Raw genomic sequence first — 18,523 nt, forward strand, 5'->3', positions numbered from 1 at the left:
AAAGATGTCTCTGTTGTCTGTATATAACATCTGAGACATATATACAATAGTCAATCGGAACAACTCGGCCTTTCGGTTGCACGAAGAAGTACTGCGTAGCGAGAATGGCCGTGTAGTTACGATTGATACAATAGTATTATATGTCTCTAATGGCATAATAAAATAGACATTCTCCTATTTAATATTTTAATAATGATCTTTCAATACATCTGTTCTTAGAATATTCCAAAAATTAACACTGAGAAATTACTGCCGTTTTTCTGATTAAAAATATTTCATACTCAAGACCGAAAAGAATGTAAAGTTCTGCATTCAACGCTGAAAAGGATCACTAAAGCCGTCAAACTTTAGAAGTAAACTCAGTAAGAACTAAATAGAACATATCCTGAAAACTGCAAAACCAACAGACACAAAATTATTTAAAAAAAAATCTTCCGTCCGTGTCACTGAAATATCATGATTGCAAATTTCGTTGCATTTAAAAAAAACAAGATAGCTAGAACCGTTTGATTCACATCATGAGTATTACGCAAAATTCCACGAACAAATTTTTAATTACTTTAATCAATTCCCCACCTCCCAGTACGCACATATGGTAAAGACACGTAATAATCGTACCCAATCCAACGCAAATCAACGACCTCTGATATTTTGTGGTTAGTAAATTAATTTGTTTACTAAAAACTTGAGGAATAAACATAAAAATTATAAAAAAATGATGAATTTTAAAACACCATCTTCATCTTATTTTTGTTTTGATTCATTTTTTTCCAATAGTAAAAAAACATCACCAGAAATTTCAGATAAGTTAATCATGTGGTTACTTATCTAATTTGTTTATCAATCAAATAAGGATAAACTACATACTAGTATAAGAAAAACGATTTTGATTATGGAATATTTATGAATACAATCTTCAGCTGATAGATACGTGTAAGTTACTATTTGAATTTTACTCACTTTTATGACTCCACCATAACTTTACCCTTGACCGTTCTTTTTACGTTCGTCCGTCCCATTTTTGTTTCCGCACTCTAACTAAAGATTTACTGATTCCAATCTTATAAAATTCATATAAAGTGATCAGAACAGAGTTCAAATTTGGCAAGTGAGTCACTAACCTTTTTACAGTTATGCCCCTTTTCAATATTGCAAAGCTTAAGCTTGGCATTCGTATCCTCAGACACTCTAATTTTATTTTTATCTAATACAGCATAGAAACAAGGTTTGGACCTTGCATTAATCACAGCTAAAGGAACTTTTGTCTATAGACAAACGTAAAATAAGACCTGTTTGATAAGACGCCAAATTTCCGTACAGTTTGGATATCATAACATCAATGTGGGTCTCTTAACTATTAACATTTCAAATGTAGAAAGAAAAAAAGCTTTTACCACAGTATGTTTTTAGATTTTGCATCATTACAAACTTCAGAATTTGTTTTTTAAATGACGATAATTATTACAAAACTTTTAAAAATGAAGGACCAAGATGTGATATGTATGGTTGCCAATTAGACAACCGTCCAATAGAGACAAAATGACGTGCATGTTCGGAAATGTATATAGGGGCGTGTATATAGGGCCATGTATATGGCCGTCAACAATGAGCAAACCCATACTGTAAAGAAAGCGTTTAAATACCTCGGTATGACATTTAATATTGAATAGTTTAAAGCAGAAAGGCAATGGTCATATTTCTGGTAGAAACAATAACATAAACAGTTGTGGCAGACAGCAACCAACATAACCAACAACAACTAAATAACTATCTCCTGAATTTGGAAATGAGACACATACAGAATAAGGCGGGGTTAAACATACCTGTTGGCGCTCGAATCTCACCTATTCTGGGACAGTTGTGTACCAGTACTACATAAAAACAAACTGTATGGGCAGGTAGCAAAGGATTTGGTTCTGAATTTTACCCAATCGATAGAAAGCACAACAACGTGTTTAGAAAAACAAAGGACTTTGTCATATCTATAATAGAAAAAAAAAACCAAAAAAAACAGATTATTTCAGATTTCATATTGAAAAATATATAAATAGAAGAGTATTTTTTTTAAGTCTTGATATAAATAGAATATGTTTGTGTCATATCTCTAAGTTAATAAAGACAATATGTAAAAAAAATCTGCGTGTATTATATCCTGTTGTGATAATGTAATATGCAATATTATTGTTAATCATTCCTTTCTATTATATTGACAAATATGATTTATAAAGCTTCCACATAAAATAACTAAGTAAAAAGAAGCCTATTTGCTGTAAAACTCCTGTGTTTTAAGGGGAAAGAAGTGTACTGACTGACTTTAGAAATGCAACATATATTGTTGCATAAAAATGTTGCATCTCCATACTTTCGAAACTGAGCAATGAAAATCTAAATCGGCAATAATTAAGAATATTGCAGACAGGAATACGTGTTTCCAGACTCATGTCTTACTGTACTAGCTAGACGGGATTTGTTAATGACAACATACGAACAAACTATAAAAATCAGTTAAAAAAGGCTTAACTCATCATATGGATACAAATAGAAATACATGTAACAAAACACAGAGTGAACTTGTACATCCTAACAACACAAACGACAATAAGCACAGTTCTGAGAGTACCCTCAGTTACTGACAGCTAGTTCAAATCAAATAACATTAAACAAAAATCATGCATCTAAGACTAAATAATCAATCAGTACACATCCAATGAATTTAATGTTAAGATAAAGTCAGTGAAAAACATGACCTTGTGTAGACTATTGCGAAAAGATATTGCAAAAAGAAGTCTTCTAACAATTAACCTTAACAGAATAAACTATCGAGGATCAGATAACTTTACTTGGTATATATACGGTATTGGTGTTTTATGGATAAGAATGTCCTTTTAGTCAATTTTAATAGATACTCAAAATGTTCCAAAATCAATCAACTTTCAAGTCTGTGCCATATTTCGTTATCTCAATTTGTTGAAATTTTGCTTTGCCAAAATTTATTTAAAGAAAGGAATTTAGTGGAAACTGAATTGCAACCTCTATATATATATGTGTGTGTGTTGGGGTTATAATTCTCGATTCTAACACATTTAAACTTTACTTTGTTTGACAGAGCGAATAATTTTTCTAACAGAAATTGGTGACCACACAGCTATGTGATAGATCGAAAGTAAGACCCAATCCTTTCTACCGTTTGAGAGTAGATTCAAGTATACTCCAGCCTCGTAAAGTAATCATTGCAGGCGATATGATGTGTGGTTCAGTGGCGGATTCAGAGGGGGCGTAGAGGGCGTACGCCCCCCCCCACCCCCACCCCCTTTGCTGGCACTTTTTTTTTTTTTTTTGTAAAATGATTAATAATCAGCCTAGACTTCGTGAATATTGCCGTGTATTTAATTTTTATGTAACAATTCTTCACTTATAACAACCACTGGGTTCCTGACTTAGAACTGGTGCAAAATGAATGCAGCAGTTTGAACTTTTTTATCTGGCATCAACCTTAACTCTAACATGAGACAGTGGTAAAATAAAAATATTTTTCGCTCGTATTCACTGTAATATATTATTGATTATGTTAAATTTATGTGATTCGCTACGGTGGAGTTGACAAGTACGTCGAAAAAAAAACGTCACTCAGTCATTTTGAAATTCAAATTACAGTAACACATTGCTTAGGCTAAGGATGACAATTAAACATGACGCTTTCAAAGCTACAAAGTATTGAGGAAGGACGTTAACTTCTTTTTCACGATTCCACCCAACAGAAAGTTATACCCTAATACACTCTAAAAAAAACGGGCGTAATTATTTTAATGGGGGGAGAGGGTTGCATGTGAATGCCATATCTGACCGGAAGGTCTGTTCAGTCGAACTGATATACTGTATATGTTTTTCAAGGCCCGACTGCAACCGGCCTGCTGAGTGTGGCCTATATGACTCCATGTGTCGACCGTTATTCACAACTTCATTTTCTTTTCGATTCATTCGTAGCCTTTGGTTGATTTGACCCCTCGCTTCCCTTGTTAGGTGAAACATTTCAACCAAACATTTCAATGGATAAACATTTCTTGTTTGTTTTTCTTCGTGTCGGTTATACTGTAAATTTCATTGAATAGCCGTATATCTTGTTCACAGCAAGAAATCTGCAAAGTAATGCTAACTAACAATACAACAAACGGGAATTTTCCGTGTCCATTTTTTACTGACAAATCCCACATCAAATATATTGAATAGTACATAGCTTTGGATCCATTCAATCATTTTATAATAGATGTAGAGAATACGGTACCAATAATGTCCATCCCCTACACTTTAACTAAAATGCATTTTACACTTATTTTATGTTTTTTTAGCCAAAAAAAAGGTCCAAAATATTTTTCCCCTCGCTCCGCTCGGCGAAATTTGTTACTTCGCCCCCCCTTTCCAAAATCCTGGATCCGCCCCTGTGGTTATTCATGATATATAATACGCTACATCGTTACAATTGTCTGGAAAATGTTGGCACACTGCTTTTTTTGTCCTTAAGAATTACCCAGAATTAGAGAAATAAACAAGAACAACTTACACAAACTATTTTGAATCGAATTTACAATGCTCATAATGCATCAGATGAGAATATAATCTTCTGAATTAAAAAAAGGAAAATATTTCCAACGGTGGTTATACTACTCAAATCTTGCTAACAAGCGAGACGAGTAGAAACATATTAACATTGTGGTACAAAGAGAAATAGCGACATCGTCAATGTCATTAAATTTACAACGAGACATGACGACTTAGTCAAAATCACATCTAGCAAATTTACACGACATGACGAACAAGTAACAATCATCGTTCGCAAAAAAAAACAATGGGACTTGACGCCTAAGTCATACTGATAACAGCACGCACGTCCACTACGAGACATGGCGACTAAGTCAGAACCACAGCGTTTGACAGAAATGAAATGTTACTAATTTTGAAATTCAGGACACATAAAAAATATTTTATCTTCTGTTAATGGAAATAAATTAACATATTATTCAAAATGCAGAAAAACAACCAAATAATCGTCACCACGAAACTAAGGTGCATAGAAAGAGTCCTCGATTTTGTATCTGTTTTTTTCCCCCAAAAAAAAATGAAATAACATGCCTCAAAATTAAAAGGAAATTAAAAGAGAAATTTTAAAAGACATTTTGGTCTAAAATCTGCTGATATAAAAGCATTCTGTCCTACACTCCACTGGTGGTAAGCGGATGGTCGTAACTTAAAGTTAAGTTACGACCATCCGAAGATGGGAGACAACTCTAGGGATAAATTTTTCTTTTCCGATTTTCGTGCAGTAAAAAAATGTTTCAGTAAAACCGCTTGTCTCATACATACTAATCGTCAGTACGTTGGTATTGAAACAAATTTTGATACATAAAAACATTCCAATTTTCGTAAAATGATCATTCAATAATTCGAGCATGATGGTCGTAACTAAAAAAACAAAATTGTTCAGGATGGTCGTAACTTAAAATTGTGATGGTCGTAACTCTTTATTAAATAGGACCTAATAAGACAAGTCAAGAGTTTTAAACGTGTCTTTTGTTATATGAATATATTATATGATATATTTGTGAAGTTGATTTCACTAAATGATAAAAACTAAAAGAGGTGAAGAGAGGGATACCTGTAAAGTGCGAAAGGAAAGAAAATTGGAACGAATCGAAAAAAAAACCAATACAAAATGAAATGACCAGTCACTGTTACTTAAAATATAATATATAAAATCAACCATGAGGCAACTAATTATAAGCTGTTAAGTTTAATAACAATATAAATTTCTCAAAAGTGGAGAATTCATTTTAACACACAGCTCTCGTTATGATCATTCTTAGTTACGAATTAAGAAAAGGCGCTTTTCACAAATTTGACATCACATGAAATAACAGTATCCTGATTTATTTTCTTTATATTTTGCATGTATTGAAAAGATAAACTTTTTAAAAACTAGTATGTACCTACTAGGTGGAATTAAAACTTAAGCTATTGAATATAGTTAGAGAGTATGGTAAGAGATCCCTTTAGAACTAAAGTTGGAGTAAAACAGGGAGACAATTTGAGTCCAAATTTGTTTAAAATTTTTATAAATGAAGTTCCTTATTGTGTTAAAAGTTCCCCTGATCCAGCTGTTGTTTATCCACGACCAGCCTATTCTTTACTATAAATATGCTGATGATCTTGCCATTTTTTCAACCCGCAAAAGGACTTCAAAGTAAACTTGATGGATTAAGATCGGTGTTTGAAAATTAATCCCAATAAAACCAAGGTGCTTGTATCTAACAAGACAGGCAGACATATCAAACATGATTTTTATTTTAATAACAGACTTATTGATTGTGCTCAACATTGTAAATATTAAGGAATAACATTTAGTGCATCTGGATTTTTTTCCTTCGCTCAGAGAGAATTGTATAATAAGGCGTTAAAAGCCTACCATAAGCTACGCAAGGACTTTCTGTCACTGAATCCAAGTTTAAAAAACAGCCTTCATGTTTTTGAGCATATAATAAAACCTATTCTCTTATATAGTACTAAAATTTGGGGATATTTCAACCCTTTCAAAAAAAAATCTATGACTACAAATGTAGATCAGGCCTATCCTAAGATTCTTTCAGAAAGACTACGCATTGAATTTTGTAAACAATTACTTGGTGTTACCAAAAGAGAAACACATTTTGCCAATCTTTCTTAACTTTGTAGATTCACTCTGTATTTTGTCATTGCAAAGTCTATGATCAGATACTGGCACAGGCTTGACAATTTGGGATCATCTTTCCACTACTAGAAGAGGCATATTTAGAGTCAAAATTACTACACGAGTTAAAAAAAATTCCTTCACAGTATGGATCTTTAAACTTCTTTATAAAGAATATTAAAGGGGTTAGCAATTTACATTGTTTACTATATGCTGATGATAATGTATTGTTTTTGAATTTCAGCAAAAGGACTTCAGCAAACAGTATTCATACATAGCTTGTAGCCAGGATACTATTTAAAAGATAGATCTTTATGCTTCAACTCAGCGTGCTGGTCTATTAAATCTGAGTACATTCATACAATATAAACATATAACATAAACATTATTTTCAACCTGCATATGTATGTGATAGTTGCCGCAGTACATTTAGTTCTACCTTGTAATATTATCTTAGCTACAAGGCTGGCTATAAACTACTAATATTTTATCTTACCCTTAAATTCAAAGCGTGTATCATTGTAAAATATATACCTGCATATATGTATGTAATATTTGCCGCAGTACATTTAGTTCTACCTTGTAATATTATCCTGGCTACAAGCCTGTCTACAAACTACTGGTATTTGATCTTACTCTTAAATTCAACGCTTGTAACATTGTAAAATATCTCAACCTTATTCATACTTTCTAGGTTAACACAATGTTCATTACGACACCATGGATTAAGTTTTTATTATGAACCAATACTTAGAATAATTATCAATGTTATACCGCAAGATCGTCATGCAATCGATAAAAAAATAAAGACAACACGATAAAAACACCAGGCATTTGTGGATTTTCATTAATCATAATTCACCAAAAGCCGAATATTTGAAAGCCAATGGTTTACAAGAACTGAAATAGCTGATTAAAAATTAAAGAAGATTGTTCAAAATTGTACGTTCAATAATTTCATCTGCCGACATGTTTGCAGGAAATAAAAAGTCGTAAATAAATAAAAATCTGAATGCAAATATTCAACAATTTTATGCCTTAACGTACAATAAAAATATATTAATACTCAACCCTAACATACTATTTGGCTTAATGCGAGTTGATTAGTTTTCTCTTTTTCTCCTAAATGATGGTCGTTTGGAACATATAAAAAATGTATGATTGATAATTCTTTAACTTAATTTCTGCATACCATTATCAGAGTAACAAATGAAATAATATTTTTTGTAGTAAACTTTATATAACAACTGAGTTTATTAACATGGTTATGCATGTGCACAGTACTTTTAAAATAGCTTGATAAAAGTTCGTCTAAATACTTGAGTTACGGTCATCTTTTAAAGTTACGACCATCTTGTATCGGTTACGACCATCATCCAAAATACTATACTTGACATTACGACCATCACAAGTTAAAGTTACGACCATCATGCTCGAATTTTTGAAGGACTATTTTACGAAAATTGGAATGATTTTATGTGTCAAATTTGGTTACAATAACAACACACTCACGATATGTGTTTATGAGACAAGCGGTTTGACTCAAATGAACCTTTTACTGCACGAAAATCGGAAAAGAAAAACTTATCCCTAGAGTTGTCTCCCATATTCAGATGGTTTTAGTTACGACCATCCGCTTACCACCAGTGACACTCTAGATATCGCTGTCTATATAAAAACGAAAACAACAACAACAAATAAAGTCAACAACTATATAAATACATTATTTGATATTTCTGTTCACTGCAATAAGATATTTCAGACTTTAAAAGGTTTGTTTTGGTATTTCTCATAAAAAAGTGAACTACATAGTAAACAAACAAATTATATAAACTGTATCATATAATTATATACATATCAAATGCATATGATATTCTGATGCTCAAGGCAAACATACATTATAAAGAAGGTTGTTGTTTTAGATCATCTTTTATTGATATTGAAAATTCATCAGTATTTTTTTTGTTTTTGGGGAGAGGGGCTGATATGGTATACATTAAATTTTCAAACATCAAAAGCCTACTCAATTAGGGTTCAATATAGGAGTAACTTCACAGTAAGCTGGTTACCGATTATAATCACTGATCATTACATCTGATACCATGTTTACATGTATATACGTTTAAGTTCAATCTAAATAGTACATTATTGTCACAACATTTAATTCCACATCTGTTTATATAGATATCTGTTTTCCATCACAAGTTGAGGTTATAACCTTTCTCTTTCTTTATTTGAATATTGCCATGTAGACTCCCAAGAACTCACGTTTGGTTTTAGGCTCAGTTTTCGTATTGTTTAATACGTCTTACGAGTGGAGATATTTATTGTATATAACCTTGTCATTATGTTAACATATATGACTAAATAAGGCAGATCAGTGTGTAATCAGCTACTGTTATCAGGTTTAGATAAAAATTCCTATGACAGTACTGGTCAATTTTATCAAAGGTTATACACATATCATGGTTGATAGGAACGGAGTATCTACAGGGCTGGATTGTCGTCAGGTACGTTTGTACGTTTAATGATATCGGGTATGATGTTTGTTAATTAGCATTTTTTTAAAATAAGAGGTAAGAGAATTATTTTTAGAGGTTTCTATTTTATATTGACATCAGTTTTTTATTCAGTTTAACTTTTCATTCATTGATTATTCAGCTAACAATGAAGTAAGGGAAGAATGAGCTTTCGCTCTAAATTTGCAACAGGTACTAATGTTTTATCTAAAGACTAGACATTATATTTAATGTTGGTCTTTCGGGATGGTCCTTTGATTTCGGTATTTTTGTTTACGAGCAAACGATAAACTAAAACCTCTGTCGTATTCTCTTCTTGTTGATGTTTTAAGTGTTTACCCTTTCGGTTTTGAATAGTATTATTTCAACTCGTTACATTTTGTTTTTTTTCCAAAGTAATGCAGTGATTTTCATACATGTATTCTATGTGGGGAAAAATCCCGCCAAAAAAAGGGTAGCACTATGTGTAACATAACAACAGGCACTAACTGTAGTTACTTCTGATAACACAACGGAAGCAAAGAATGCGCAAGAGATATTTTCAAACAGGAAACCAATCAGGAAAACAGAAAGGTAATTACACACAAATACATTTCCAATGTCTTATAGTTTTGATAGATATTACAAAGTCTAATTACAAAGACATATCAACTGTACTCTATACGTTTTAAATGGTTTTTTTTCTGGTTCAATTGTTCTTTATCTCAAAAGACGTTTGAATTTACCTTTTCACTTTGTGGGTGCGAGTGCTGCCTCGTAGCGTCATTAGCCTGCTCTTTTTCCAAATTTAAGGGCATACGATACAGTTTTGATCCCGTATTCACATTTTGATCAAAATTTCCATATAGACTATTTTTTACCTGATTAAATCAAATATGTAATAAAAAATATACCTTCATGTTCTACTTTTTGAGTAAAATGAGGTGGAAATTTTGTATACTTGCTCAAAATTCGGATTTGTGGCTGTATTTTCCTTTTTGAAAGAAAGACACAACTTTTTTGTTTTTAAAGATAAACACAAATTATTTTTTGTTAAATAATTTGTAATTTCTGTATTTTTATAAGTATCCTAAAACTTTACACATTTTTTATTCAGAAATAACTCATATTTATCAAATGTTCATGAATGTAGAAGAAAAATATCATTTCTTGTTGTATATTTATCAAAATTTTTAAAAAAAATGCACTATTTACGTTTTCATGAACATTGGCACACATTATCTTCTCACGTAATCAAACCAAATGGCATTTTAAAAAAGAGGGGTCCATGAACTCGTTTTCAAGTTAAATAACTTAACGTAAAGGTTGAATGATAAAAATCAGTCGAAAACTGAATCTTTTCTTGATAAGTCATGTAGTTTGACGTCGCTAATATTTACGTTAGCAACGTCATTATCTCCCCTGTAACTGTCGTATGCCCTTAACACGGGCCTACCATTTATCGTCCCCTTCCGAGGTCATCGTTTCTCAAGACCATACTCGCAAATGGTGTCAAGTGAGAGCCGAAAATTAAAGGTTTTGGTTTATTCCATTTCAATGTATTGAAGTAATTAGATAAAGGCAATCAGAAAATTTAGAAACACCGTTCATTGTCTCAGTAACCATTGTTAACAGTTATATGATGAACCAAACAGAGACATATAAATGTCTCTGGATTGAACCTATTGGGGTTTTTCAGTGAAAACATTTTTATTCATTACCCTTCTGGAGAAAAAAAAAGTTTTAAAAATTTGGATTCATACAATTAATATAAGTAAGACCAAGCTGCCCCCCAAAAAACATAAAGAACAAACACGATCATGAGTGTAAAAATAAGAAGATACGATGTAATTACCAACGAAACTATCCGCCAGAGTTTTGACCTGCCTGGTTCTATTGTCTATTGTTAGATAAAGACTGCAATAATTTCATGAATAATTTTGTAATTTGGGAAATTGGTTTGTGCCCAGCCTGACGTTTTACTTATAATGTAACTGACAAACATTTCGATAAGTAGATTGATTTTAAAGTCTTGTGAAACTTGATCCATGTAGAAGTTGTAATGGGTTTGACTAGGTTTTAGAAACTGCGTGCACTTTTTGATCGGTTCTCGATCTTAAGTGATAAGCCATTTGAATATTTCAGTTGCTTATTATGTAGCGCTGTCCCAGGTATTGGGAGGGTGGTGCACACACCGACAAAAACATTTAACACGCCTCATTCTCCAAGGTTATCATTATCAAAAAAGAGCTCGTTGAGCGTTCGAGTTTTTTCGACTTGACTATATATTTTTTTCTAGTATTTATATACCATCTTTAGTTGAAATGCCTAATAAAAGAATTTCAGTGTAAAACTATGTTTGTTGGAATGTAACTGTTTAAAGGTAAAATAACCCTCTTGTTTACTTTTTTACCTGTTACGAATAGATAATAGAGATTTCCGTTTAACAGAGAAGAATATTCATTTGAATATGTATTTTTCTGAATAAACTATTAGCTTTTTTTCTTTTTTTTAATTCATTAAGTTTAAATATATTTTATTGCAAAAATAGCTGAAGGGATTGAACACACCATCCCAATGAAAACACAAACTAATTAATAACAATGACGTCAACATTGTAGTAATGTATGTTCTACCAAAACAAAAGCAAGACACAAAGAATAAGAAAAAGGTTCAATAAAAAAGTTAAACCAAGTACAAACTTTGTTATCTTTCTATAAAATTTCAGTAAACATTTCATCTGATTACCTTATATCTATACATCAAGGAATGGTATATTTAGATATACAATTTCTTGGTATATAAGAATAGATAAGGCAAAATACATTTGTATTGACCTTTGGCAGGTATGATATTTCAAAGAAAAAAATGTTCGAAGATTAAACACTATTAACAAAATTAATTGTTCTCACTTTCACACATGCATGAAGATATTGTTTTCGAAATTTTCTACCATCAAGTTTTGCACATTAATTGAAATGATGTAATAAAACGGAAACACATCGACGCATAAATATAACGAAAAGACATGTACTGGGCAACTTATAGACCGGTTTTTATGGAAATTGTTTATTGTTTTTTTTTTCAAACTGTCATTTTCTGAAGGAATACTATAATTAGCATCATGTTAAGCACGATAGTTCCATCATAAGATGGAGAGAAAAAAACACTCTTTATTTACACAGTATTAATAGGAAACATAATTCCAATGTCATTTTGATGTGGGTATCATTGGGGTCTAAGCGTGAAGCGGGATTGCCGATTTTTTGTAAGCGTGACACGTGAAAGTCAAATTATTGTGTCGGGGAAAACGGGAAATGAAGTCTAGCGGGACCCGGGAAATGACTTAAAAATTTGAATTGCTTACGTACATAGTGTAAGCGGGATACGGGAATCGAACAAAACAGTAAGCGGGATCCGGGATCGGAACCCCAATGAGACCCCTTTGATCCCTCACAATACTAATTATATTTTTCTCCAACACTCTGCATTTCGCAAACATTAAATAAATTCCAAAGAGATATCATTGCCATTGCATATCACACTTTACACAGTTAGAACCTTGAAATCTTCACTTAATGTTGTCAGCTTTAAACTTCTCAAATCACCAAAAGAAAATGAATTCCAAAGAAAAGTCATTGACTTAGAACAGTAAAAACCTATAGATCTTTACTTATTTTTTAAAGCTCAAATAACCAAAAGAAATTCGTTTTATGTAAGGTACTGGTTTCAACTGGACTGATCACTGCAGAAAAAAAAAAGCATTTAAAGAATTATTCAATCCGGTTATTTGATTTGTTGTGAATTCAACAACGTACATCCCAGTACTGCTTTAATCCAGTATTCATTCATATCCTATGTAAACTGAGATTTATGATGCTGGTTAAATACTTTCAAGTGTTAAATTCTTCCCTTTTTAACCTTTGTTCATTGACAGATAACTCCAAAACAGTAACTGTGAATTATAAATGAGAAACTAGGTATCACTTGTATTGTATGAAACTGTATAACATGTAAAGTAAAGTATTTAGTTACCCGTGTGATACCTGCTACGATACCAGAAAAAACTAATCTGAAAGGAAAATTAGCATATTTATATTTTAAATATTTATTTTTTAACTTGTTTACTAACTATTATGTTTTATTAAGTTTAAAGGGGTATGAACATACTGGGGCGTCTTATAGTAAACCAATAGTCGATCGAGAAAGTTTAAATTGTTTCATCATAGATCAAGGACTGTATGTTAACATTTGAATCAAAAGCTTGAAGTTAAATAATTGGAATAATTTGGGAGCCTTATACTGATTGATTAATAAATAAATGTATGTATTTATTTATTTATAAGTTCATTTAATTTATTTATTTTTTTTTTTTTTTTATTCATTTATTCATCTATTCAATAATTTATTTATTCATTTATCTATCTCTCTATTTATTAATTGTTTATGTAATATTTCTATGTATGAGAGTATGCAAATATAAAATCATAAATAAAAAAAAAGAACAGACATTTTACTTTACCGTAGAACACATGCATACATTTTCCCTCAAATCACACCGAAAAGACCAAAGTACTGCGCTATACAAGATCCTTCCCAAATACTTGTAGGGTCTCAGATTATACAAAAGGGCGAGTACTTCCTGTCCTACTAATGACGTGCGCCACTTTGCCAAAGTTAATATCAGATAAGTTATAGTCAGTGCTAAGGGTTCACCATGTAAAAATTAATTATAAAGTTTAAAAAAAAATAACAACAATTTCCTGTAACTTTCTTTTGAACCTTTATATATTTATTATCTTTTCGACTAAAAGCTCCGAAAGCTAAATCGTCTGTGTGTATCAAGGGATGGGGACATTAAAAGTCAAAGCAATTCCTTAAAAACAGAAAATAGATAGATATAAATAGGCACCTGCACCAAGGCCAAAAAGAAAACCAACCAAAAGTAATGAAACATTACACAGTCAACTATATATTAAAAACTAGATAACTCTCATGTTGAAACATCGCATTTTTTCTGGCTAACACTTGCGCTTGACCATGCTTAAGGAATTAATTGGCCACTTGATTTCAATATGTCAAATTGCTGAACATTTGTTTAGTAGTTTGTTGTTTTCTAAGGTCAGCAATATAAACTGCATATAATCATCAACTGATATGTATTGTGGTAAACGCATTTGAAATAATTTACACATGTATGTGGCACTAATAATATAAAACAACTTTAACCGTCGTCCGTCTTTATGTAGACCAAAATTTTAACTGTTTTCATTTTTTTTTTATATCAGTTAATAAAAAATGAAAGAATATTTCATATTAACACATGTGTTTAATTAAAAAGTAAAATCTCAATAAAACTGAACTCCGAGGAAAATTCAAAACAAAAAGTCCTTAATCAAATGGCAAAATAAAAAGCTTAAACTCATCAAACGAATGGATAACAACTGTCATATTCCTGACTTGGTGCAGGCATTTTTTATGTTAAAAATGGTGGATTAATTAGATATAAGAAGATATGGTATGAGTGTCAATGAGAAAACTTTCCATCCAAGTCACAATTTATGAAAGTTAATCATTAAAGGTCAAAGTACGGTCTTCAACATGGAGCCTTTGCTCACACCGAACAGCAAGCTAAACCTCTCACTTGTATCACAACGATGTGTGAACTAAACAAACCTACATAATAGGCCAAAATGTCAAAAATAAGGGTACAGCAGTCCATATTGTGATATAATCTTAATCATTATAATAAAAATAACAAATACTTAGCAAAGAAGCACAAAAAGCCATATAGACAAAGCACATTAGCAAACATGAAAGATATAAATAAAAAAAAAAATATCATAGCCAAAATGATACGTAGACTTCACACGAGTCTAATCTTAGAAAATCGGAATAAATGGTTCAAATCTTACCTTGAGGGGTTATTTATTCTAGACGACCTACTTCACTTGAAATGACAATAATGTCAAGGTCTAATATCAGAATATTATTCTGTTTCTGGAATACATGTATTTGCATTAAAATGTTTACTGTAATCGGTGGTTAAAAATGAATATTATGCATAAAATAGAAATGACATTTATATATACATGTTTAAAATCAAATTTGAATTTGAAATAAACAGTTACACGCGGGTAACTCTATACATTGTAGTACAAACAGCATACATTATTTTTCGTTCCGTATTGTTCATTTTCATTTTTTGAAGGTCACATTCTTTGGCTCCTTCTTCTGCTGTGGATCTCACTTAACTGTCATATTCCTGACTTGTTACAGTCTATACACACTATTACTACGCTGAGCTTTTCCCGAGTTGGTTAAAAAAAACGACGTATCGTGTGTGGAAATGAAAATAATGCGGTATAAAATTTCGTGCGTCCGAAACGTTTTGCCTGATCTACCTTAAGATCACTCAAAGATAACTTTTAGCTTTATTAGTAAAGGGGAAAACAAATAACCAAATGCCTTTAAAAAATTCTATAAAAATTGTTATGCAAAATAATTTTACATTATTTACATCCTTTAACATTATATCAATAAAACAATTACATTTTCAAGTCCAATTCAAAACAGTTTTTCATTACATGTCAAAATAATCAAAGTAAGGCTTCATTTCATATTCTATAACTATCAGTTGCATTATGCAGCGACGTATATTTCATTTTTTTTTCTGATTTTGATAAAAGGTTTAATGTCTAAGGGATTTGGCAAATTAAACCTTTTTCTATTTAATATCTTATTATATTGAAACAATAGTTCACCGCCTCTTTTCTTTTTTTTTTTTTTTTTTTTTTTAATCTAATCAATCCCCTCAATAAAGGCGACAGTAGTTTACCGCTGTTCAAAAGTAATAAATCGACTGAGAGAAAACCAATACGGACTACAAACTAAAACCGAGAGAAATACATCAACTATAAGAGGAAAATAACGAAACAACAGAACACTAAGTGCAAAAAATGATTTAAAACTTATAAATTGACATCATTATGATAACACTTTGTTTACAAATCATTTCAGTACAGAAGTCCTAACTACTTTTTAAAATCTCAAAACTGGACAAACATCTCAATATTAAACCGATTAGGACTGCATTCGGTACATAGTTAAGTCATGAAAGTGTGCAACATGCATTGTATTTCTTAAATAAATTGTAGCACATGGTATTAGTTAACAAGCGTACATGTAGTTGTATCTCCTTCTTATGAGCATACCAAAATGGGGGAAAAAAAGAAAAAAAAGTAAACCATTCCTTCGGAGATTTGACTAGGTTCAATTACATGTTGACATCATTTTCATGGTAGTTTGATCAAAATGTACTGTGTGGTCCTTATTGTAAAAAAAAACATATTTAGTATACATTATTCAATTATAAATTACGTAACACCAATGATATGTTGTTCATTTAATATCACAGTGACGTAAAAGCTAATGTAAAAAATTTAGAATGAAATGTAATACACTCAACAACATACAAATACTGTAGAGTGTGGAGGTTAAAAGTATGATATGTTCGCTAATATAAACAAACACGTCTGTTCAGCCATAACTTTTAATAACAACTCAAAGAGTCCACGACGACGTCACTGAAGTCGCCAATAGTAATGTACAAATAAGGAACGTCGTTATCCCGCGATAATCTCGACATACCGGGGGCCGCAAAAAGTGCAAATAATCTTAAATTTCACATTAACTGTCCATATTTGAAAATAAATCAAATAAAAAAAGTCTCTATCTCGATGAATTAACTAAATTGAATTACGTTAAATAAAGTACTTGTTCACATAAATGAAAAATTTGAATTAACTTCGAAAGTCCTTTTTAAAATTGTTAAAGTTCTAATTTTCGTCATCATTTTCGTCTACATTGGTTATCCACTTTCGTATCCTCTCCCGGGCTTTGATGCTCGCCTTTCGTTTCGGTCTAGTACTTCTTTGGTAGTTTAGGATCTTGACTAAGTTTCTTTAAAACGTTTTCTGTTCTTCTTCTTGTAACTGTATATTTTGATGGTAGTTCGTCATGTTGCTGTTTCCATGGTAATTTTTCAAAGTATTTATTACCTCTGAGTTCAATTGAAGTGTCTTGGTATGTTTCCAAAAAAACCGTATCGTCTTCATCCGTTTCTTTCGGGTTAATACCAATCGATTCCAATCTCCAAAATGTTTCTATATCATGCTCCTCCGTTTTATGAGAAACAAGAATATTAAAAATGCTAGTACCCATCAACGAATTATAATTCTTGTCGCTTACTGGACTGGAAAGTACGAAACATAACTTTGACCTCACGGCAGTTGGACCATTTCCCCGTATGACTTCATCCTCGACTGAGTCCCAGTAGTAGTCAGATCCGATCAATAACGATATTTCGAAAGACTCTACCGGATGTTCTAACTTTAGTCCCCGTAAATAATTCAGTCCTCTTTTGATGTGGCGAATATTGTTCTGCAAAGGTATGGCAATCATTGGTACTATTAGAACGTGTATCGATATTTTCTGTCCTGCATCTGTTTCTACGAACACTGTTGATTTATCCAAGTGTCTTACGTTTTTGTTTCTATCTCCAACTGATGACAACTGTAGAATTTCAGTTCCCTCTGTATGTAAATTTAGTTTTCTTGCTAAATCTTCGGTCACAAATGATCTCTGTGCTCCCTCGTCAAAAATTATATGGGTATCTCTATATATGTTGTCTGACCATACAGGTGCTACTACAGTTTTTAAAAAAACATGTGTACGTACCTCGATTGACGATGAAGATAAAATTGAAGTGTCCTCTTCCTTCTGATTCGTGTCATTTACCAAATGTACAGATGTCTGATTGTCCATTGTTACCATGAAAATTCATATGCTGTTGGCTGTAATTTGTATTTTGCACGCTTTGTCTTTTCCTGTTATTATCGTGGATCTTATTGTTGAATTGGCGTACAGTACACAGACTTGTGTGGTGTCTTTTGTTGAAATTTCGGCATAAGTGTCTTGACTTACATTCATTTATACGATGTGTTCCAAGGCAGTTGAAACACAATTTCTCCCATTTTACAATGTTCATTCGTGATGCTGGATCAGATACGTTCGCACAATGCGCTGGTGCGTGTACATCGTGGCAAAATAAACAAGGTTTAGTGTCTATATTTGGCGTACATTTCTTGTATTTAGAGCTTGATTTTGACGGTGTTTTGTTGATTTAGTCCTAGTAAAGAAGGATGACGTACTTGGTATATTGTTGGAAGTTTCAGTGTCTTATCCCGCGTCAATTATATTTATTTCATTAAAAATACTTTTCCGGTGTTATATAACCATTCTTCCC

The 18,523-nt window shown here is 31.8% G+C and overlaps 1 protein-coding gene across 2 annotated transcripts in view; it reads left to right on the forward strand.

Moving 5' to 3' along the window:
• Window positions 1–9,740: 9,740 nt before the first annotated feature.
• Window positions 9,741–18,523, forward strand: part of LOC143063364 (contactin-like) — a 48,484-nt gene continuing 39,701 nt past the window's right edge. The window contains exon 1 of one of the 2 annotated variants that reach the window (XM_076235479.1): window positions 9,741–9,810. The gene's annotated coding sequence lies outside the window, so the exon portion shown is untranslated. Of the gene's footprint in view, window positions 9,811–13,419; window positions 13,540–18,523 lie in introns of those variants that run through there. The other variant, XM_076235478.1, reaches the window with a different exon arrangement.

Source organism: Mytilus galloprovincialis, chromosome 2 (genome assembly GCF_965363235.1).
Source record: "Mytilus galloprovincialis chromosome 2, xbMytGall1.hap1.1, whole genome shotgun sequence".
NCBI classification, from domain to species: domain Eukaryota; kingdom Metazoa; phylum Mollusca; class Bivalvia; order Mytilida; family Mytilidae; genus Mytilus; species Mytilus galloprovincialis.